At 35.8% G+C, this 18,635-nt stretch overlaps 19 non-coding genes across 19 annotated transcripts; all 19 read left to right on the top strand.

The window, feature by feature from the left end:
- The first annotated feature begins 1,169 nt into the window (after positions 1-1,169).
- Positions 1,170-1,242, top strand: TRNAR-UCG (transfer RNA arginine (anticodon UCG)). Its single transcript has one exon. It is a non-coding gene; the product is annotated as a tRNA-Arg (tRNA).
- A 920-nt stretch (positions 1,243-2,162) lies between these two features.
- On the top strand, positions 2,163-2,235 carry TRNAR-UCG (transfer RNA arginine (anticodon UCG)). Its single transcript has one exon. It is a non-coding gene; the product is annotated as a tRNA-Arg (tRNA).
- A 251-nt stretch (positions 2,236-2,486) lies between these two features.
- Positions 2,487-2,559, top strand: TRNAR-UCG (transfer RNA arginine (anticodon UCG)). Its single transcript has one exon. It is a non-coding gene; the product is annotated as a tRNA-Arg (tRNA).
- Positions 2,560-3,477: 918 nt separating this feature from the next.
- TRNAR-UCG (transfer RNA arginine (anticodon UCG)) lies at positions 3,478-3,550 on the top strand. The gene has a single exon. It is a non-coding gene; the product is annotated as a tRNA-Arg (tRNA).
- Positions 3,551-4,888: 1,338 nt separating this feature from the next.
- TRNAR-UCG (transfer RNA arginine (anticodon UCG)) lies at positions 4,889-4,961 on the top strand. The gene has a single exon. It is a non-coding gene; the product is annotated as a tRNA-Arg (tRNA).
- A 920-nt stretch (positions 4,962-5,881) lies between these two features.
- On the top strand, positions 5,882-5,954 carry TRNAR-UCG (transfer RNA arginine (anticodon UCG)). Its single transcript has one exon. It is a non-coding gene; the product is annotated as a tRNA-Arg (tRNA).
- Positions 5,955-7,292: 1,338 nt separating this feature from the next.
- On the top strand, positions 7,293-7,365 carry TRNAR-UCG (transfer RNA arginine (anticodon UCG)). The gene has a single exon. It is a non-coding gene; the product is annotated as a tRNA-Arg (tRNA).
- Positions 7,366-8,285: 920 nt separating this feature from the next.
- On the top strand, positions 8,286-8,358 carry TRNAR-UCG (transfer RNA arginine (anticodon UCG)). The gene has a single exon. It is a non-coding gene; the product is annotated as a tRNA-Arg (tRNA).
- A 251-nt stretch (positions 8,359-8,609) lies between these two features.
- TRNAR-UCG (transfer RNA arginine (anticodon UCG)) lies at positions 8,610-8,682 on the top strand. The gene has a single exon. It is a non-coding gene; the product is annotated as a tRNA-Arg (tRNA).
- A 1,245-nt stretch (positions 8,683-9,927) lies between these two features.
- TRNAR-UCG (transfer RNA arginine (anticodon UCG)) lies at positions 9,928-10,000 on the top strand. The gene has a single exon. It is a non-coding gene; the product is annotated as a tRNA-Arg (tRNA).
- Positions 10,001-10,251: 251 nt separating this feature from the next.
- On the top strand, positions 10,252-10,324 carry TRNAR-UCG (transfer RNA arginine (anticodon UCG)). Its single transcript has one exon. It is a non-coding gene; the product is annotated as a tRNA-Arg (tRNA).
- Positions 10,325-11,074: 750 nt separating this feature from the next.
- Positions 11,075-11,147, top strand: TRNAR-UCG (transfer RNA arginine (anticodon UCG)). Its single transcript has one exon. It is a non-coding gene; the product is annotated as a tRNA-Arg (tRNA).
- A 251-nt stretch (positions 11,148-11,398) lies between these two features.
- Positions 11,399-11,471, top strand: TRNAR-UCG (transfer RNA arginine (anticodon UCG)). Its single transcript has one exon. It is a non-coding gene; the product is annotated as a tRNA-Arg (tRNA).
- A 920-nt stretch (positions 11,472-12,391) lies between these two features.
- Positions 12,392-12,464, top strand: TRNAR-UCG (transfer RNA arginine (anticodon UCG)). Its single transcript has one exon. It is a non-coding gene; the product is annotated as a tRNA-Arg (tRNA).
- A 1,632-nt stretch (positions 12,465-14,096) lies between these two features.
- Positions 14,097-14,169, top strand: TRNAR-UCG (transfer RNA arginine (anticodon UCG)). Its single transcript has one exon. It is a non-coding gene; the product is annotated as a tRNA-Arg (tRNA).
- A 251-nt stretch (positions 14,170-14,420) lies between these two features.
- Positions 14,421-14,493, top strand: TRNAR-UCG (transfer RNA arginine (anticodon UCG)). The gene has a single exon. It is a non-coding gene; the product is annotated as a tRNA-Arg (tRNA).
- Positions 14,494-15,738: 1,245 nt separating this feature from the next.
- TRNAR-UCG (transfer RNA arginine (anticodon UCG)) lies at positions 15,739-15,811 on the top strand. The gene has a single exon. It is a non-coding gene; the product is annotated as a tRNA-Arg (tRNA).
- Positions 15,812-16,062: 251 nt separating this feature from the next.
- TRNAR-UCG (transfer RNA arginine (anticodon UCG)) lies at positions 16,063-16,135 on the top strand. The gene has a single exon. It is a non-coding gene; the product is annotated as a tRNA-Arg (tRNA).
- Positions 16,136-17,055: 920 nt separating this feature from the next.
- TRNAR-UCG (transfer RNA arginine (anticodon UCG)) lies at positions 17,056-17,128 on the top strand. The gene has a single exon. It is a non-coding gene; the product is annotated as a tRNA-Arg (tRNA).
- The last annotated feature ends 1,507 nt before the right edge of the window (positions 17,129-18,635 follow it).

The raw sequence follows: 18,635 nt of genomic DNA on the forward strand, positions 1-18,635 counted from the left end.
GCAGCCTGCACATAAAAAATAATTTCCCGATTTTGTGTTCTAAACATTTTAAGTTTTGGAGGTGATCTTTACTGAACAATTTGACTTTCTCTCAAAATCAATAATTAAAATGATTTATTGGATCTTAGGTTGTCACCCAAGTGCTTGTTTTTACAAATGTTTCTTCTCAAATAAAAAATGCAGATGTGTAGTGGTGAGTGACAAACACATTTTAAAAGATTTAGAGGTGGAGCTAATTCCTTTTCTTTTAGCAAATTTGGAATACATTAACATGTGTTGTCCGACGCAAAGTATTTCTATTTCTCAGAAGAGTTCAATTTTATTTAAGAACTTGATGTGGGCATTGCTGAAAAAACAATATGACTTTCTCAGAAAATTAATCAATAAGATTGTATTTTGCATCTTGGTTAGTTATCCATAATACATTTTATACCAAACTTTCTTGCAAAGAATGTAAATATTTTTTTTCATTGGTATACCTCATACCAAACCTTCCATGGACTACAATTTTGCCATGAGCTGGCTGCTTGTCTTTGAGGATAAGGTGTCTAACTCTGAGATCAGAAGTTTGAGTGTTCAAGTACCTTCGTGGTCAAATGTGTACAGTTTATCCCTCTTATGCATATATGGGAAGTTGATGTATGAAATTTTTTGTTATCTTTAGTCTCTAAACATCATTATGTGCATATAAAAATGTTTTTCTCAATTTGTTCGTATTGTTAATGATTGTAACTTTTATGCATCTATGGATTTATGATATATCACTTGTTTTATTATCTTAGGTCTTTACATTACACAGCAAACATCACAGCTTGGACATAGGGCTGCAGTAAAGGGAGCAGTTGACCGCGTGGACTAATGGATAAGGCGTCTGACTTCGGATCAGAAGATTGAGGGTTCGAGTACCTTCGTGATCGAGTGTGTACAAGTTGTCCATTTTATGCATCTATGGGTAGTTGACGTATTAAGTGTTATGTTATCTTATGGCTCTAAACATCACTGTGTGCATACAAAAAAAATATTTTTCTAAATTTAGATGTAGGGTTAATGATTGTAACTTTTATGCATCTATGGATTAATGCCATATCACATGTTAGGTCATCTTAGGTCTCTACAATACACAGCAATCACAACAGCTTGGACATAGGCATGCAGGTAAGTGATTAGTTGACCGCGTGGCCTAATGGATAAGGCGTCTGACTTCGGATCAGAAGATTGAGGGTTCGAGTCCCTTCGTGGTCGAGTGTGTACAAGTTGTCCCTTTTATGTATCTATGGGTGGTTGATGTATCACATGTCATGTTAGGTCTCTAAAAATCGCAGCCTGCACATAAAAAATAATTTCCCGATTTTGTGTTCTAAACATTTTAAGTTTTGGAGGTGATATTTACTGAACAATTTGACTTTCTCTCAAAATCAATAATTAAAATGATTTATTGGATCTTAGGTTGTCACCCAAGTGCTTGTTTTTATAAATGTTTCTTCTCAAATAAAAAATGCAGATGTGTAGTGGTGAGTGACAAACACATTTTAAAAGATTTAGAGGTGGAGCTAATTCCTTTTCTTTTAGCAAATTTGGAATACATTAACATGTGTTGTCCGACGCAAAGTATTTCTATTTCTCAGAAGAGTTCAATTTTATTTAAGAACTTGATGTGGGCATTGCTGAAAAAACAATATGACTTTCTCAGAAAATTAATCAATAAGATTGTATTTTGCATCTTGGTTAGTTATCCATAATACATTTTATACCAAACTTTCTTGCAAAGAATGTAAATATTTTTTTTCATTGGTATACCTCATACCAAACCTTCCATGGACTACAATTTTGCCATGAGCTGGCTGCTTGTCTTTGAGGATAAGGTGTCTAACTGTGAGATCAGAAGTTTGAGTGTTCAAGTACCTTCGTGGTCAAATGTGTACAGTTTATCCCTCTTATGCATATATGGGAAGTTGATGTATGAAATTTTTTGTTATCTTTAGTCTCTAAACATCATTATGTGCATATAAAAATGTTTTTCTCAATTTGTTCGTATTGTTAATGATTGTAACTTTTATGCATCTATGGATTTATGATATATCACATGTTTTATTATCTTAGGTCTTTACATTACACAGCAAACATCACAGCTTGGACATAGGGCTGCAGTAAAGGGAGCAGTTGACCGCGTGGCCTAATGGATAAGGCGTCTGACTTCGGATCAGAAGATTGAGGGTTCGAGTCCCTTCGTGGTCGAGTGTGTACAAGTTGTCCATTTTATGCATCTATGGGTAGTTGACGTATTAAGTGTTATGTTATCTTATGGCTCTAAACATCACTGTGTGCATACAAAAAAATATTTTTCTCAATTTAGATGTAGGGTTAATGAATGTAACTTTTATGCATCTATGGATTAATGCCATATCACATGTTAGGTCATCTTAGGTCTCTACAATACACAGCAATCACAACAGCTTGGACATAGGCATGCAGGTAAGTGAGCAGTTGACCGCGTGGCCTAATGGATAAGGCGTATGACTTCGGATCAGAAGATTGAGGGTTCGAGTCCCTTCGTGGTCGAGTGTGTACAAGTTGTCCCTTTTATGTATCTATGGGTAGTTGATGTATCACATGTCATGTTAGGTCTCTAAAAATCGCAGCCTGCACATAAAAAATAATTTCCCTATTTTGTGTTCTAAACATTTTAAGTTTTGGAGGTGATCTTTACTGAACAATTTGACTTTCTCTCAAAATCAATAATTAAAATGATTTATTGGATCTTAGGTTGTCACCCAAGTGCTTGTTTTTACAAATGTTTCTTCTCAAATAAAAAATGCAGCTGTGTAGTGGTGAGTGACAAACACATTTTAAAAGATTTAGAGGTGGAGCTAATTCCTTTTCTTTTAGCAAATTTGGAATACATTAACATGTGTTGTCCGACGCAAAGTATTTCTATTTCTCAGAAGAGTTCAATTTTATTTAAGAACTTGATGTGGGCATTGCTGAAAAAACAATATGACTTTCTCAGAAAATTAATCAATAAGATTGTATTTTGCATCTTGGTTAGTTATCCATAATACATTTTATACCAAACTTTCTTGCAAAGAATGTAAATATTTTTTTACATTGGTATAACTCATACCAAACCTTCCATGGACTACAATTTTGCCATGAGCTGGCTGCTTGGCTTTGAGGATAAGGTGTCTGACTCTGAGATCAGAAGTTTGAGTGTTCAAGTACCTTCGTGGTCAAATGTGTACAGTTTATCCCTCTTATGCATATATAAGAAGTTGATGTATGAAATTTTTTTTTATCTTTAGTCTCTAAACATCATTATGTGCATATAAAAATGTTTTTCTCAATTTGTTCGTATTGTTAATGATTGTAACTTTTATGCATCTATGGATTTATGATATATCACGTTTTATTATCTTAGGTCTTTACATTACACAGCAAACATCACAGCTTGGACATAGGGCTGCAGTAACGGGAGCAGTTGACCGCGTGGCCTAATGGATAAGGCGTCTGACTTCGGATCAGAAGATTGAGGGTTCGAGTCCCTTCGTGGTCGAGTGTGTACAAGTTGTCCATTTTATGCATCTATGGGTAGTTGACGTATTAAGTGTTATGTTATCTTATGGCTCTAAACATCACTGTGTGCATACAAAAACATATTTTTCTCAATTTAGATGTAGGGTTAATAAATGTAACTTTTATGCATCTATGGATTAATGCCATATCACATGTTAGGTCATCTTAGGTCTCTACAATACACAGCAATCACAACAGCTTGGACATAGGCATGGAGGTAACTGAGCAGTTGACTTTCTCTCAAAATCAATAATTAAAATGATTTATTGGATCTTAGGTTGTCACCCAAGTGCTTGTTTTTACAAATGTTTCTTCTCAAATAAAAAATGCAGATGTGTAGTGGTGAGTGACAAACACATTTTAAAAGATTTAGAGGTGGAGCTAATTCCTTTTCTTTTAGCAAATTTGGAATACATTAACATGTGTTGTCCGACGCAAAGTATTTCTATTTCTCAAAAGAGTTCAATTTTATTTAAGAACTTGATGTGGGCATTGCTGAAAAAACAATATGACTTTCTCAGAAAATTAATCAATAAGATTGTATTTTGCATCTTGGTTAGTTATCCATAATACATTTTATACCAAACTTTCTTGCAAAGAATGTAAATATTTTTTTTCATTGGTATACCTCATACCAAACCTTCCATGGACTACAATTTTGCCATGAGCTGGCTGCTTGGCTTTGAAGATAAGGCGTCTGACTCTGAGATCAGAAGTTTGAGTGTTCATGTACCTTCGTGGTCAAATGTGTACAGTTTATCCCTCTTATGCATATATGGGAAGTTGATGTATGAAATTTTTTGTTATCTTCGGTCTCTAAACATCATTATGTGCATATAAAAATGTTTTTCTCAATTTGTTCGTATTGTTAATGATTGTAACTTTTATGCATCTATGGATTTATGATATATCACATGTTTTATTATCTTAGGTCTTTACATTACACAGCAAACATCACAGCTTGGACATAGGGCTGCAGTAAAGGGAGCAGTTGACCGCGTGGACTAATGGATAAGGCGTCTGACTTCGGATCAGAAGATTGAGGGTTCGAGTACCTTCGTGGTCGAGTGTGTACAAGTTGTCCATTTTATGCATCTATGGGTAGTTGACGTATTAAGTGTTATGTTATCTTATGGCTCTAAACATCACTGTGTGCATACAAAAAAAATATTTTTCTAAATTTAGATGTAGGGTTAATGATTGTAACTTTTATGCATCTATGGATTAATGCCATATCACATGTTAGGTCATCTTAGGTCTCTACAATACACAGCAATCACAACAGCTTGGACATAGGCATGCAGGTAAGTGATTAGTTGACCGTGTGGCCTAATGGATAAGGCGTCTGACTTCGGATCAGAAGATTGAGGGTTCGAGTCCCTTCGTGGTCGAGTGTGTACAAGTTGTCCCTTTTATGTATCTATGGGTGGTTGATGTATCACATGTCATGTTAGGTCTCTAAAAATCGCAGCCTGCACATAAAAAATAATTTCCCGATTTTGTGTTCTAAACATTTTAAGTTTTGGAGGTGATATTTACTGAACAATTTGACTTTCTCTCAAAATCAATAATTAAAATGATTTATTGGATCTTAGGTTGTCACCCAAGTGCTTGTTTTTACAAATGTTTCTTCTCAAATAAAAAATGCAGATGTGTAGTGGTGAGTGACAAACACATTTTAAAAGATTTAGAGGTGGAGCTAATTCCTTTTCTTTTAGCAAATTTGGAATACATTAACATGTGTTGTCCGACGCAAAGTATTTCTATTTCTCAGAAGAGTTCAATTTTATTTAAGAACTTGATGTGGGCATTGCTGAAAAAACAATATGACTTTCTCAGAAAATTAATCAATAAGATTGTATTTTGCATCTTGGTTAGTTATCCATAATACATTTTATACCAAACTTTCTTGCAAAGAATGTAAATATTTTTTTTCATTGGTATACCTCATACCAAACCTTCCATGGACTACAATTTTGCCATGAGCTGGCTGCTTGGCTTTGAGGATAAGGTGTCTGACTCTGAGATCAGAAGTTTGAGTGTTCATGTACCTTCGTGGTCAAATGTGTACAGTTTATCCCTCATATGCATATATGGGAAGTTGATGTATGAAATTTTTTGTTATCTTTAGTCTCTAAACATCATTATGTGCATATAAAAATGTTTTTCTCAATTTGTTCGTATTGTTAATGATTGTAACTTTTATGCATCTATGGATTTATGATATATCACATGTTTTATTATCTTAGGTCTTTACATTACACAGCAAACATCACAGCTTGGACATAGGGCTGCAGTAAAGGGAGCAGTTGACCGCGTGGCCTAATGGATAAGGCGTCTGACTTCGGATCAGAAGATTGAGGGTTCGAGTCCCTTCGTGGTCGAGTGTGTACAAGTTGTCCATTTTATGCATCTATGGGTAGTTGACGTATTAAGTGTTATGTTATCTTATGGCTCTAAACATCACTGTGTGCATACAAAAAAATATTTTTCTCAATTTAGATGTAGGGTTAATGAATGTAACTTTTATGCATCTATGGATTAATGCCATATCACATGTTAGGTCATCTTAGGTCTCTACAATACACAGCAATCACAACAGCTTGGACATAGGCATGGAGGTAACTGAGCAGTTGACTTTCTCTCAAAATCAATAATTAAAATGATTTATTGGATCTTAGGTTGTCACCCAAGTGCTTGTTTTTACAAATGTTTCTTCTCAAATAAAAAATGCAGATGTGTAGTGGTGAGTGACAAACACATTTTAAAAGATTTAGAGGTGGAGCTAATTCCTTTTCTTTTAGCAAATTTGGAATACATTAACATGTGTTGTCCGACGCAAAGTATTTCTATTTCTCAAAAGAGTTAAATTTTATTTAAGAACTTGATGTGGGCATTGCTGAAAAAACAATATGACTTTCTCAGAAAATTAATCAATAAGATTGTATTTTGCATCTTGGTTAGTTATCCATAATACATTTTATACCAAACTTTCTTGCAAAGAATGTAAATATTTTTTTTCATTGGTATACCTCATACCAAACCTTCCATGGACTACAATTTTGCCATGAGCTGGCTGCTTGGCTTTGAAGATAAGGCGTCTGACTCTGAGATCAGAAGTTTGAGTGTTCATGTACCTTCGTGGTCAAATGTGTACAGTTTATCCCTCTTATGCATATATGGGAAGTTGATGTATGAAATTTTTTGTTATCTTTAGTCTCTAAATATCATTATGTGCATATAAAAATGTTTTTCTCAATTTGTTCGTATTGTTAATGATTGTAACTTTTATGCATCTATGGATTTATGATATATCACATGTTTTATTATCTTAGGTCTTTACATTACACAGCAAACATCACAGCTTGGACATAGGGCTGCAGTAAAGGGAGCAGTTGACCGCGTGGACTAATGGATAAGGCGTCTGACTTCGGATCAGAAGATTGAGGGTTCGAGTACCTTCGTGGTCGAGTGTGTACAAGTTGTCCATTTTATGCATCTATGGGTAGTTGACGTATTAAGTGTTATGTTATCTTATGGCTCTAAACATCACTGTGTGCATACAAAAAAAATATTTTTCTAAATTTAGATGTAGGGTTAATGATTGTAACTTTTATGCATCTATGGATTAATGCCATATCACATGTTAGGTCATCTTAGGTCTCTACAATACACAGCAATCACAACAGCTTGGACATAGGCATGCAGGTAAGTGCTTAGTTGACCGCGTGGCCTAATGGATAAGGCGTCTGACTTCGGATCAGAAGATTGAGGGTTCGAGTCCCTTCGTGGTCGAGTGTGTACAAGTTGTCCCTTTTATGTATCTATGGGTGGTTGATGTATCACATGTCATGTTAGGTCTCTAAAAATCGCAGCCTGCACATAAAAAATAATTTCCCGATTTTGTGTTCTAAACATTTTAAGTTTTGGAGGTGATATTTACTGAACAATTTGACTTTCTCTCAAAATCAATAATTAAAATGATTTATTGGATCTTAGGTTGTCACCCAAGTGCTTGTTTTTACAAATGTTTCTTCTCAAATAAAAAATGCAGATGTGTAGTGGTGAGTGACAAACACATTTTAAAAGATTTAGAGGTGGAGCTAATTCCTTTTCTTTTAGCAAATTTGGAATACATTAACATGTGTTGTCCGACGCAAAGTATTTCTATTTCTCAGAAGAGTTCAATTTTATTTAAGAACTTGATGTGGGCATTGCTGAAAAAACAATATGACTTTCTCAGAAAATTAATCAATAAGATTGTATTTTGCATCTTGGTTAGTTATCCATAATACATTTTATACCAAACTTTCTTGCAAAGAATGTAAATATTTTTTTTCATTGGTATACCTCATACCAAACCTTCCATGGACTACAATTTTGCCATGAGCTGGCTGCTTGGCTTTGAGGATAAGGTGTCTGACTCTGAGATCAGAAGTTTGAGTGTTCAAGTACCTTCGTGGTCAAATGTGTACAGTTTATCCCTCTTATGCATATATGGGAAGTTGATGTATGAAATTTTTTGTTATCTTTAGTCTCTAAACATCATTATGTGCATATAAAAATGTTTTTCTCAATTTGTTCGTATTGTTAATGATTGTAACTTTTATGCATCTATGGATTTATGATATATCACATGTTTTATTATCTTAGGTCTTTACATTACACAGCAAACATCACAGCTTGGACATAGGGCTGCAGTAAAGGGAGCAGTTGACCGCGTGGCCTAATGGATAAGGCGTCTGACTTCGGATCAGAAGATTGAGGGTTCGAGTCCCTTCGTGGTCGAGTGTGTACAAGTTGTCCATTTTATGCATCTATGGGTAGTTGACGTATTAAGTGTTAAGTTATCTTATGGCTCTAAACATCACTGTGTGCATACAAAAAAATATTTTTCTTAATTTAGATGTAGGGTTAATGATTGTAACTTTTATGCATCTATGGATTAATGCCATATCACATGTTAGGTCATCTTAGGTCTCTACAATACACAGCAATCACAACAGCTTGGACATAGGCATGCAGGTAAGTGAGCAGTTGACCGCGTGGCCTAATGGATAAGGCGTCTGACTTCGGATCAGAAGATTGAGGGTTCGAGTCCCTTCGTGGTCGAGTGTGTACAAGTTGTCCCTTTTATGTATCTATGGGTAGTTGATGTATCACATGTCATGTTAGGTCTCTAAAAATCGCAGCCTGCACATAAAAAATAATTTCCCGATTTTGTGTTCTAAACATTTTAAGTTTTGGAGGTGATCTTTACTGAACAATTTGACTTTCTCTCAAAATCAATAATTAAAATGATTTATTGGATCTTAGGTTGTCACCCAAGTGCTTGTTTTTACAAATGTTTCTTCTCAAATAAAAAATGCAGATGTGTAGTGGTGAGTGACAAACACATTTTAAAAGATTTAGAGGTGGAGCTAATTCATTTTCTTTTAGCAAATTTGGAATACATTAACATGTGTTGTCCGACGCAAAGTATTTCTATTTCTCAGAAGAGTTCAATTTTATTTAAGAACTTGATGTGGGCATTGCTGAAAAAACAATATGACTTTCTCAGAAAATTAATCAATAAGATTGTATTTTGCATCTTGGTTAGTTATCCATAATACATTTTATACCAAACTTTCTTGCAAAGAATGTAAATATTTTTTTTCATTGGTATACCTCATACCAAACCTTCCATGGACTACAATTTTGCCATGAGCTGGCTGCTTGGCTTTGAGGATAAGGCGTCTGACTCTGAGATCAGAAGTTTGAGTGTTCAAGTACCTTCGTGGTCAAATGTGTACAGTTTATCCCTCTTATGCATATATGGGAAGTTGATGTATGAAATTTTTTGTTATCTTTAGTCTCTAAACATCATTATGTGCATATAAAAATGTTTTTCTCAATTTGTTCGTATTGTTAATGATTGTAACTTTTATGCATCTATGGATTTATGATATATCACATGTTTTATTATCTTAGGTCTTTACATTACACAGCAAACATCACAGCTTGGACATAGGGCTGCTGTAAAGGGAGCAGTAGACCGCGTGGCCTAATGGATAAGGCGTCTGACTCTGAGATCAGAAGTTTGAGTGTTCAAGTACCTTCGTGGTCAAATGTGTACAGTTTATCCTTCTTATGCATATATGGGTAGTTAATGTATGAAATTTTTTGTTTATCTTGAGTCTCTAAACATCATTATGTGCATATAAAAATGTTTTTCTCAATTTGTTCGTATGGTTAATGATTGTAACTTTTATGCATCTCATGGATTAATGATATATCACATGTTTTATTATCTTAGGTCTTTTTATTACACCCCAAACATCACAGCTTGGACATAGGGCTGCAGTAAAGTGAACAGTTGACCGTGTGGCCTAATGGATAAGGCGTCTGACTTCGGATCAGAAGATTGAGGGTTCGAGTCCCTTCGTGGTCGAGTGTGTACAAGTTGTCCATTTTATGCATCTATGGGTAGTTGACGTATTAGGTGTTATGTTATCTTATGGCTCTAAACATCACTGTGTGCATACAAAAAAATATTTTTCTCAATTTAGATGTAGGGTTAATGATTGTAACTTTTATGCATCTATGGATTAATGCCATATCACATGTTAGGTCATCTTAGGTCTCTACAATACACAGCAATCACAACAGCTTGGACATAGGCATGCAGGTAAGTGAGCAGTTGACTGCGTGGCCTAATGGATAAGGCGTCTGACTTCGGATCAGAAGATTGAGGGTTCGAGTCCCTTCGTGGTCGAGTGTGTACATGTTGTCCCTTTTATGTATCTATGGGTAGTTGATGTATCACATGTCATGTTAGGTCTCTAAAAATCGCAGCCTGCACATAAAAAATAATTTCCCGATTTTGTGTTCTAAACATTTTAAGTTTTGGAGGTGATCTTTACTGAACAATTTGACTTTCTCTCAAAATCAATAATTAAAATGATTTATTGGATCTTAGGTTGTCACCCAAGTGCTTGTTTTTACAAATGTTTCTTCTCAAATAAAAAATGCAGATGTGTAGTGGTGAGTAACAAACACATTTTAAAAGATTTAGAGGTGGAGCTAATTCCTTTTCTTTTAGCAAATTTGGAATACATTAACATGTGTTGTCCGACGCAAAGTATTTCTATTTCTCAGAAGAGTTCAATTTTATTTAAGAACTTGATGTGGGCATTGCTGAAAAAACAATATGACTTTCTCAGAAAATTAATCAATAAGATTATATTTTGCAAGAAGTCAAGTACCTTCGTGGTCAAATGTGTACAGTTTATCCCTCTTATGCATATATGGGAAGTTGATGTATGAAATTTTTTGTTATCTTTTGTCTCTAAACATCATTATGTGCATATAAAAATGTTTTTCTCAATTTGTTCGTATTGTTAATGATTGTAACTTTTATGCATCTATGGATTTATGATATATCACATGTTTTATTATCTTAGGTCTTTACATTACACAGCAAACATCACAGCTTGGACATAGGGCTGCAGTAAAGGGAGCAGTTGACCGCGTGGCCTAATGGATAAGGCGTCTGACTTCGGATCAGAAGATTGAGGGTTCGAGTCCCTTCGTGGTCGAGTGTGTACAAGTTGTCCATTTTATGCATCTATGGGTAGTTGACGTATTAAGTGTTAAGTTATCTTATGGCTCTAAACATCACTGTGTGCATACAAAAAAATATTTTTCTTAATTTAGATGTAGGGTTAATGATTGTAACTTTTATGCATCTATGGATTAATGCCATATCACATGTTAGGTCATCTTAGGTCTCTACAATACACAGCAATCACAACAGCTTGGACATAGGCATGCAGGTAAGTGAGCAGTTGACCGCGTGGCCTAATGGATAAGGCGTCTGACTTCGGATCAGAAGATTGAGGGTTCGAGTCCCTTCGTGGTCGAGTGTGTACAAGTTGTCCCTTTTATGTATCTATGGGTAGTTGATGTATCACATGTCATGTTAGGTCTCTAAAAATCGCAGCCTGCACATAAAAAATAATTTCCCGATTTTGTGTTCTAAACATTTTAAGTTTTGGAGGTGATCTTTACTGAACAATTTGACTTTCTCTCAAAATCAATAATTAAAATGATTTATTGGATCTTAGGTTGTCACCCAAGTGCTTGTTTTTACAAATGTTTCTTCTCAAATAAAAAATGCAGATGTGTAGTGGTGAGTGACAAACACATTTTAAAAGATTTAGAGGTGGAGCTAATTCATTTTCTTTTAGCAAATTTGGAATACATTAACATGTGTTGTCCGACGCAAAGTATTTCTATTTCTCAGAAGAGTTCAATTTTATTTAAGAACTTGATGTGGGCATTGCTGAAAAAACAATATGACTTTCTCAGAAAATTAATCAATAAGATTGTATTTTGCATCTTGGTTAGTTATCCATAATACATTTTATACCAAACTTTTTTGCAAAGAATGTAAATATTTTTTTACATTGGTATAACTCATACCAAACCTTCCATGGACTACAATTTTGCCATGAGCTGGCTGCTTGGCTTTGAGGATAAGGCGTCTGACTCTGAGATCAGAAGTTTGAGTGTTCATGTACCTTCGTGGTCAAATGTGTACAGTTTATCCCTCTTATGCATATATGGGAAGTTGATGTATGAAATTTTTTGTTATCTTGAGTCTCTAAACATCATTATGTGCATATAAAAATGTTTTTCTTAATTTGTTCGTATTGTTAATGATTGTAACTTTTATGCATCTATGGATTTATGATATATCACATGTTTTATTATCTTAGGTCTTTACATTACACAGCAAACATCACAGCTTGGACATAGGGCTGCAGTAAAGGGAGCAGTTGACCGCGTGGCCTAATGGATAAGGCGTCTGACTTCGGATCAGAAGATTGAGGGTTCGAGTCCCTTCGTGGTCGAGTGTGTACAAGTTGTCCATTTTATGCATCTATGGGTAGTTGACGTATTAAGTGTTATGTTATCTTATGGCTCTAAACATCACTGTGTGCATACAAAAAAATATTTGGTACTTGTGAGTTATCCGGGCGTCCGATTTTGAAATCGGGTCGGATCGGGACATCGCATCGCATCGCATGCGACCATCGGATGCGATACGATGCGATGCGATGCGATGACCCGATTTTTCCATAGGAATCAATGTTAAAATGGACTGAGTCCATTTTAACATGGAATTCAATGGGAAAAAGGGTCCTTTTCATACCCCTACTATCCAAGTGGGCATGGAGTTGGATATAAACCTGTGGCGAGCGTAGCGAGCCACCGAGCCCGAAGCGTGGCGAGCGTAGCGAGCCCCGCGAGGGGACACGGAATACCGTCCCCTCGCGGGGCTCGCTTCGCTCGCCACGCTTCGGGCTCGGTGGCTCGCTACGCTCGCCACAGGTTTATATCCAACTCCATGCCCACTTGGATAGTAGGGGTATGAAAAGGACCGCCTTTTTCCATAGGAATCATTTTAACATTGATTCCTATGGTAAAATCGGGTCATCGCATCCGATGGTCGCATGCGATGCGATGCGATGCGATGCGATATCGCATCGCATCGCATCTGATTGTATGCCTTAACTTAAGGCATACAATCAAAAAATCGGACGCCCGGATAACTCACAAGTACCAAATATTTTTCTCAATTTAGATGTAGGGTTAATGAATGTAACTTTTATGCATCTATGGATTAATGCCATATCACATGTTAGGTCATCTTAGGTCTCTACAATACACAGCAATCACAACAGCTTGGACATAGGCATGGAGGTAACTGAGCAGTTGACTTTCTCTCAAAATCAATAATTAAAATGATTTATTGGATCTTAGGTTGTCACCCAAGTGCTTGTTTTTACAAATGTTTCTTCTCAAATAAAAAATGCAGATGTGTAGTGGTGAGTGACAAACACATTTTAAAAGATTTAGAGGTGGAGCTAATTCCTTTTCTTTTAGCAAATTTGGAATACATTAACATGTGTTGTCCGACGCAAAGTATTTCTATTTCTCAGAAGAGTTCAATTTTATTTAAGAACTTGATGTGGGCATTGCTGAAAAAACAATATGACTTTCTCAGAAAATTAATCAATAAGATTGTATTTTGCATCTTGGTTAGTTATCCATAATACATTTTATACCAAACTTTCTTGCAAAGAATGTAAATTTTTTTTTTTTTCATTGGTATACCTCATACCAAACCTTCCATGGACTACAATTTTGCCATGAGCTGGCTGCTTGGCTTTGAGGATAAGGTGTCTGACTCTGAGATCAGAAGTTTGAGTGTTCAAGTACCTTCGTGGTCAAATGTGTACAGTTTATCCCTCTTATGCATATATGGGAAGTTGATGTATGAAATTTTTTGTTATCTTTAGTCTCTAAACATCATTATGTGCATATAAAAATGTTTTTCTCAATTTGTTCGTATTGTTAATGATTGTAACTTTTATGCATCTATGGATTTATGATATATCACATGTTTTATTATCTTAGGTCTTTACATTACACAGCAAACATCACAGCTTGGACATAGGGCTGCAGTAAAGGGAGCAGTTGACCGCGTGGCCTAATGGATAAGGCGTCTGACTTCGGATCAGAAGATTGAGGGTTCGAGTCCCTTCGTGGTCGAGTGTGTACAAGTTGTCCATTTTATGCATCTATGGGTAGTTGACGTATTAAGTGTTAAGTTATCTTATGGCTCTAAACATCACTGTGTGCATACAAAAAAATATTTTTCTTAATTTAGATGTAGGGTTAATGATTGTAACTTTTATGCATCTATGGATTAATGCCATATCACATGTTAGGTCATCTTAGGTCTCTACAATACACAGCAATCACAACAGCTTGGACATAGGCATGCAGGTAAGTGAGCAGTTGACCGCGTGGCCTAATGGATAAGGCGTCTGACTTCGGATCAGAAGATTGAGGGTTTGAGTCCCTTCGTGGTCGAGTGTGTACAAGTTGTCCCTTTTATGTATCTATGGGTAGTTGATGTATCACATGTCATGTTAGGTCTCTAAAAATCGCAGCCTGCACATAAAAAATAATTTCCCGATTTTGTGTTCTAAACATTTTAAGTTTTGGAGGTGATCTTTACTGAACAATTTGACTTTCTCTCAAAATCAATAATTAAAATGATTTATTGGATCTTAGGTTGTCACCCAAGTGCTTGTTTTTACAAATGTTTCTTCTCAAATAAAAAATGCAGATGTGTAGTGGTGAGTGACAAACACATTTTAAAAGATTTAGAGGTGGAGCTAATTCATTTTCTTTTAGCAAATTTGGAATACATTAACATGTGTTGTCCGACGCAAAGTATTTCTATTTCTCAGAAGAGTTCAATTTTATTTAAGAACTTGATGTGGGCATTGCTGAAAAAACAATATGACTTTCTCAGAAAATTAATCAATAAGATTGTATTTTGCATCTTGGTTAGTTATCCATAATACATTTTATACCAAACTTTCTTGCAAAGAATGTAAATATTTTTTTTCATTGGTATACCTCATACCAAACCTTCCATGGACTACAATTTTGCCATGAGCTGGCTGCTTGGCTTTGAGGATAAGGCGTCTGACTCTGAGATCAGAAGTTTGAGTGTTCAAGTACCTTCGTGGTCAAATGTGTACAGTTTATCCCTCTTATGCATATATGGGAAGTTGATGTATGAAATTTTTTGTTATCTTTAGTCTCTAAACATCATTATGTGCATATAAAAATGTTTTTCTCAATTTGTTCGTATTGTTAATGATTGTAACTTTTATGCATCTATGGATTTATGATATATCACATGTTTTATTATCTTAGGTCTTTACATTACACAGCAAACATCACAGCTTGGACATAGGGCTGCTGTAAAGGGAGCAGTAGGCCGCGTGGCCTAATGGATAAGGCGTCTGACTCTGAGATCAGAAGTTTGAGTGTTCAAGTACCTTCGTGGTCAAATGTGTACAGTTTATCCTTCTTATGCATATATGGGTAGTTAATGTATGAAATTTTTTGTTTATCTTGAGTCTCTAAACATCATTATGTGCATATAAAAATGTTTTTCTCAATTTGTTCGTATGGTTAATGATTGTAACTTTTATGCATCTCATGGATTAATGATATATCACATGTTTTATTATCTTAGGTCTTTTTATTACACCCCAAACATCACAGCTTGGACATAGGGCTGCAGTAAAGTGAACAGTTGACCGTGTGGCCTAATGGATAAGGCGTCTGACTTCGGATCAGAAGATTGAGGGTTCGAGTCCCTTCGTGGTCGAGTGTGTACAAGTTGTCCATTTTATGCATCTATGGGTAGTTGACGTATTAGGTGTTATGTTATCTTATGGCTCTAAACATCACTGTGTGCATACAAAAAAATATTTTTCTCAATTTAGATGTAGGGTTAATGATTGTAACTTTTATGCATCTATGGATTAATGCCATATCACATGTTAGGTCATCTTAGGTCTCTACAATACACAGCAATCACAACAGCTTGGACATAGGCATGCAGGTAAGTGAGCAGTTGACTGCGTGGCCTAATGGATAAGGCGTCTGACTTCGGATCAGAAGATTGAGGGTTCGAGTCCCTTCGTGGTCGAGTGTGTACATGTTGTCCCTTTTATGTATCTATGGGTAGTTGATGTATCACATGTCATGTTAGGTCTCTAAAAATCGCAGCCTGCACATAAAAAATAATTTCCCGATTTTGTGTTCTAAACATTTTAAGTTTTGGAGGTGATCTTTACTGAACAATTTGACTTTCTCTCAAAATCAATAATTAAAATGATTTATTGGATCTTAGGTTGTCACCCAAGTGCTTGTTTTTACAAATGTTTCTTCTCAAATAAAAAATGCAGATGTGTAGTGGTGAGTAACAAACACATTTTAAAAGATTTAGAGGTGGAGCTAATTCCTTTTCTTTTAGCAAATTTGGAATACATTAACATGTGTTGTCCGACGCAAAGTATTTCTATTTCTCAGAAGAGTTCAATTTTATTTAAGAACTTGATGTGGGCATTGCTGAAAAAACAATATGACTTTCTCAGAAAATTAATCAATAAGATTGTATTTTGCATCTTGGTTAGTTATCCATAATACATTTTATACCAAACTTTTTTGCAAAGAATGTAAATATTTTTTTACATTGGTATAACTCATACCAAACCTTCCATGGACTACAATTTTGCCATGAGCTGGCTGCTTGGCTTTGAGGATAAGGCGTCTGACTCTGAGATCAGAAGTTTGAGTGTTCATGTACCTTCGTGGTCAAATGTGTACAGTTTATCCCTCTTATGCATATATGGGAAGTTGATGTATGAAATTTTTTGTTATCTTGAGTCTCTAAACATCATTATGTGCATATAAAAATGTTTTTCTTAATTTGTTCGTATTGTTAATGATTGTAACTTTTATGCATCTATGGATTTATGATATATCACATGTTTTATTATCTTAGGTCTTTACATTACACAGCAAACATCACAGCTTGGACATAGGGCTGCAGTAAAGGGAGCAGTTGACCGCGTGGCCTAATGGATAAGGCGTCTGACTTCGGATCAGAAGATTGAGGGTTCGAGTCCCTTCGTGGTCGAGTGTGTACAAGTTGTCCATTTTATGCATCTATGGGTAGTTGACGTATTAAGTGTTATGTTATCTTATGGCTCTAAACATCACTGTGTGCATACAAAAAAATATTTGGTACTTGTGAGTTATCCGGGCGTCCGATTTTGAAATCGGGTCGGATCGGGACATCGCATCGCATCGCATGCGACCATCGGATGCGATACGATGCGATGCGATGCGATGACCCGATTTTTCCATAGGAATCAATGTTAAAATGGACTGAGTCCATTTTAACATGGAATTCAATGGGAAAAAGGGTCCTTTTCATACCCCTACTATCCAAGTGGGCATGGAGTTGGATATAAACCTGTGGCGAGCGTAGCGAGCCACCGAGCCCGAAGCGTGGCGAGCGTAGCGAGCCCCGCGAGGGGACACGGAATACCGTCCCCTCGCGGGGCTCGCTTCGCTCGCCACGCTTCGGGCTCGGTGGCTCGCTACGCTCGCCACAGGTTTATATCCAACTCCATGCCCACTTGGATAGTAGGGGTATGAAAAGGACCGCCTTTTTCCATAGGAATCATTTTAACATTGATTCCTATGGTAAAATCGGGTCATCGCATCCGATGGTCGCATGCGATGCGATGCGATGCGATGCGATATCGCATCGCATCGCATCTGATTGTATGCCTTAACTTAAGGCATACAATCAAAAAATCGGACGCCCGGATAACTCACAAGTACCAAATATTTTTCTCAATTTAGATGTAGGGTTAATGAATGTAACTTTTATGCATCTATGGATTAATGCCATATCACATGTTAGGTCATCTTAGGTCTCTACAATACACAGCAATCACAACAGCTTGGACATAGGCATGGAGGTAACTGAGCAGTTGACTTTCTCTCAAAATCAATAATTAAAATGATTTATTGGATCTTAGGTTGTCACCCAAGTGCTTGTTTTTACAAATGTTTCTTCTCAAATAAAAAATGCAGATGTGTAGTGGTGAGTGACAAACACATTTTAAAAGATTTAGAGGTGGAGCTAATTCCTTTTCTTTTAGCAAATTTGGAATACATTAACATGTGTTGTCCGACGCAAAGTATTTCTATTTCTCAAAAGAGTTCAATTTTATTTAAGAACTTGATGTGGGCATTGCTGAAAAAACAATATGACTTTCTCAGAAAATTAATCAATAAGATTATATTTTGCATCTTGGTTAGTTATCCATAATACATTTTATACCAAACTTTTTTGCAAAGAATGTAAATATTTTTTTACATTGGTATAACTCATACCAAACCTTCCATGGACTACAATTTTGCCATGAGCTGGCTGCTTGGCTTTGAGGATAAGGCGTCTGACTCTGAGATCAGAAGTTTGAGTGTTCAAGTACCTTCGTGGTCAAATGTGTACAGTTTATCCCTCTTATGCATATATGGGAAGTTGATGTATGAAATTTTTTGTTATCTTTAGTCTCTAAACATCATTATGTGCATATAAAAATGTTTTTCTCAATTTGTTCGTATTGTTA

This window comes from Crinia signifera, chromosome 9 (genome assembly GCF_055691185.1).
Source record: "Crinia signifera chromosome 9, ASM5569118v1, whole genome shotgun sequence".
Taxonomy (NCBI): domain Eukaryota; kingdom Metazoa; phylum Chordata; class Amphibia; order Anura; family Myobatrachidae; genus Crinia; species Crinia signifera.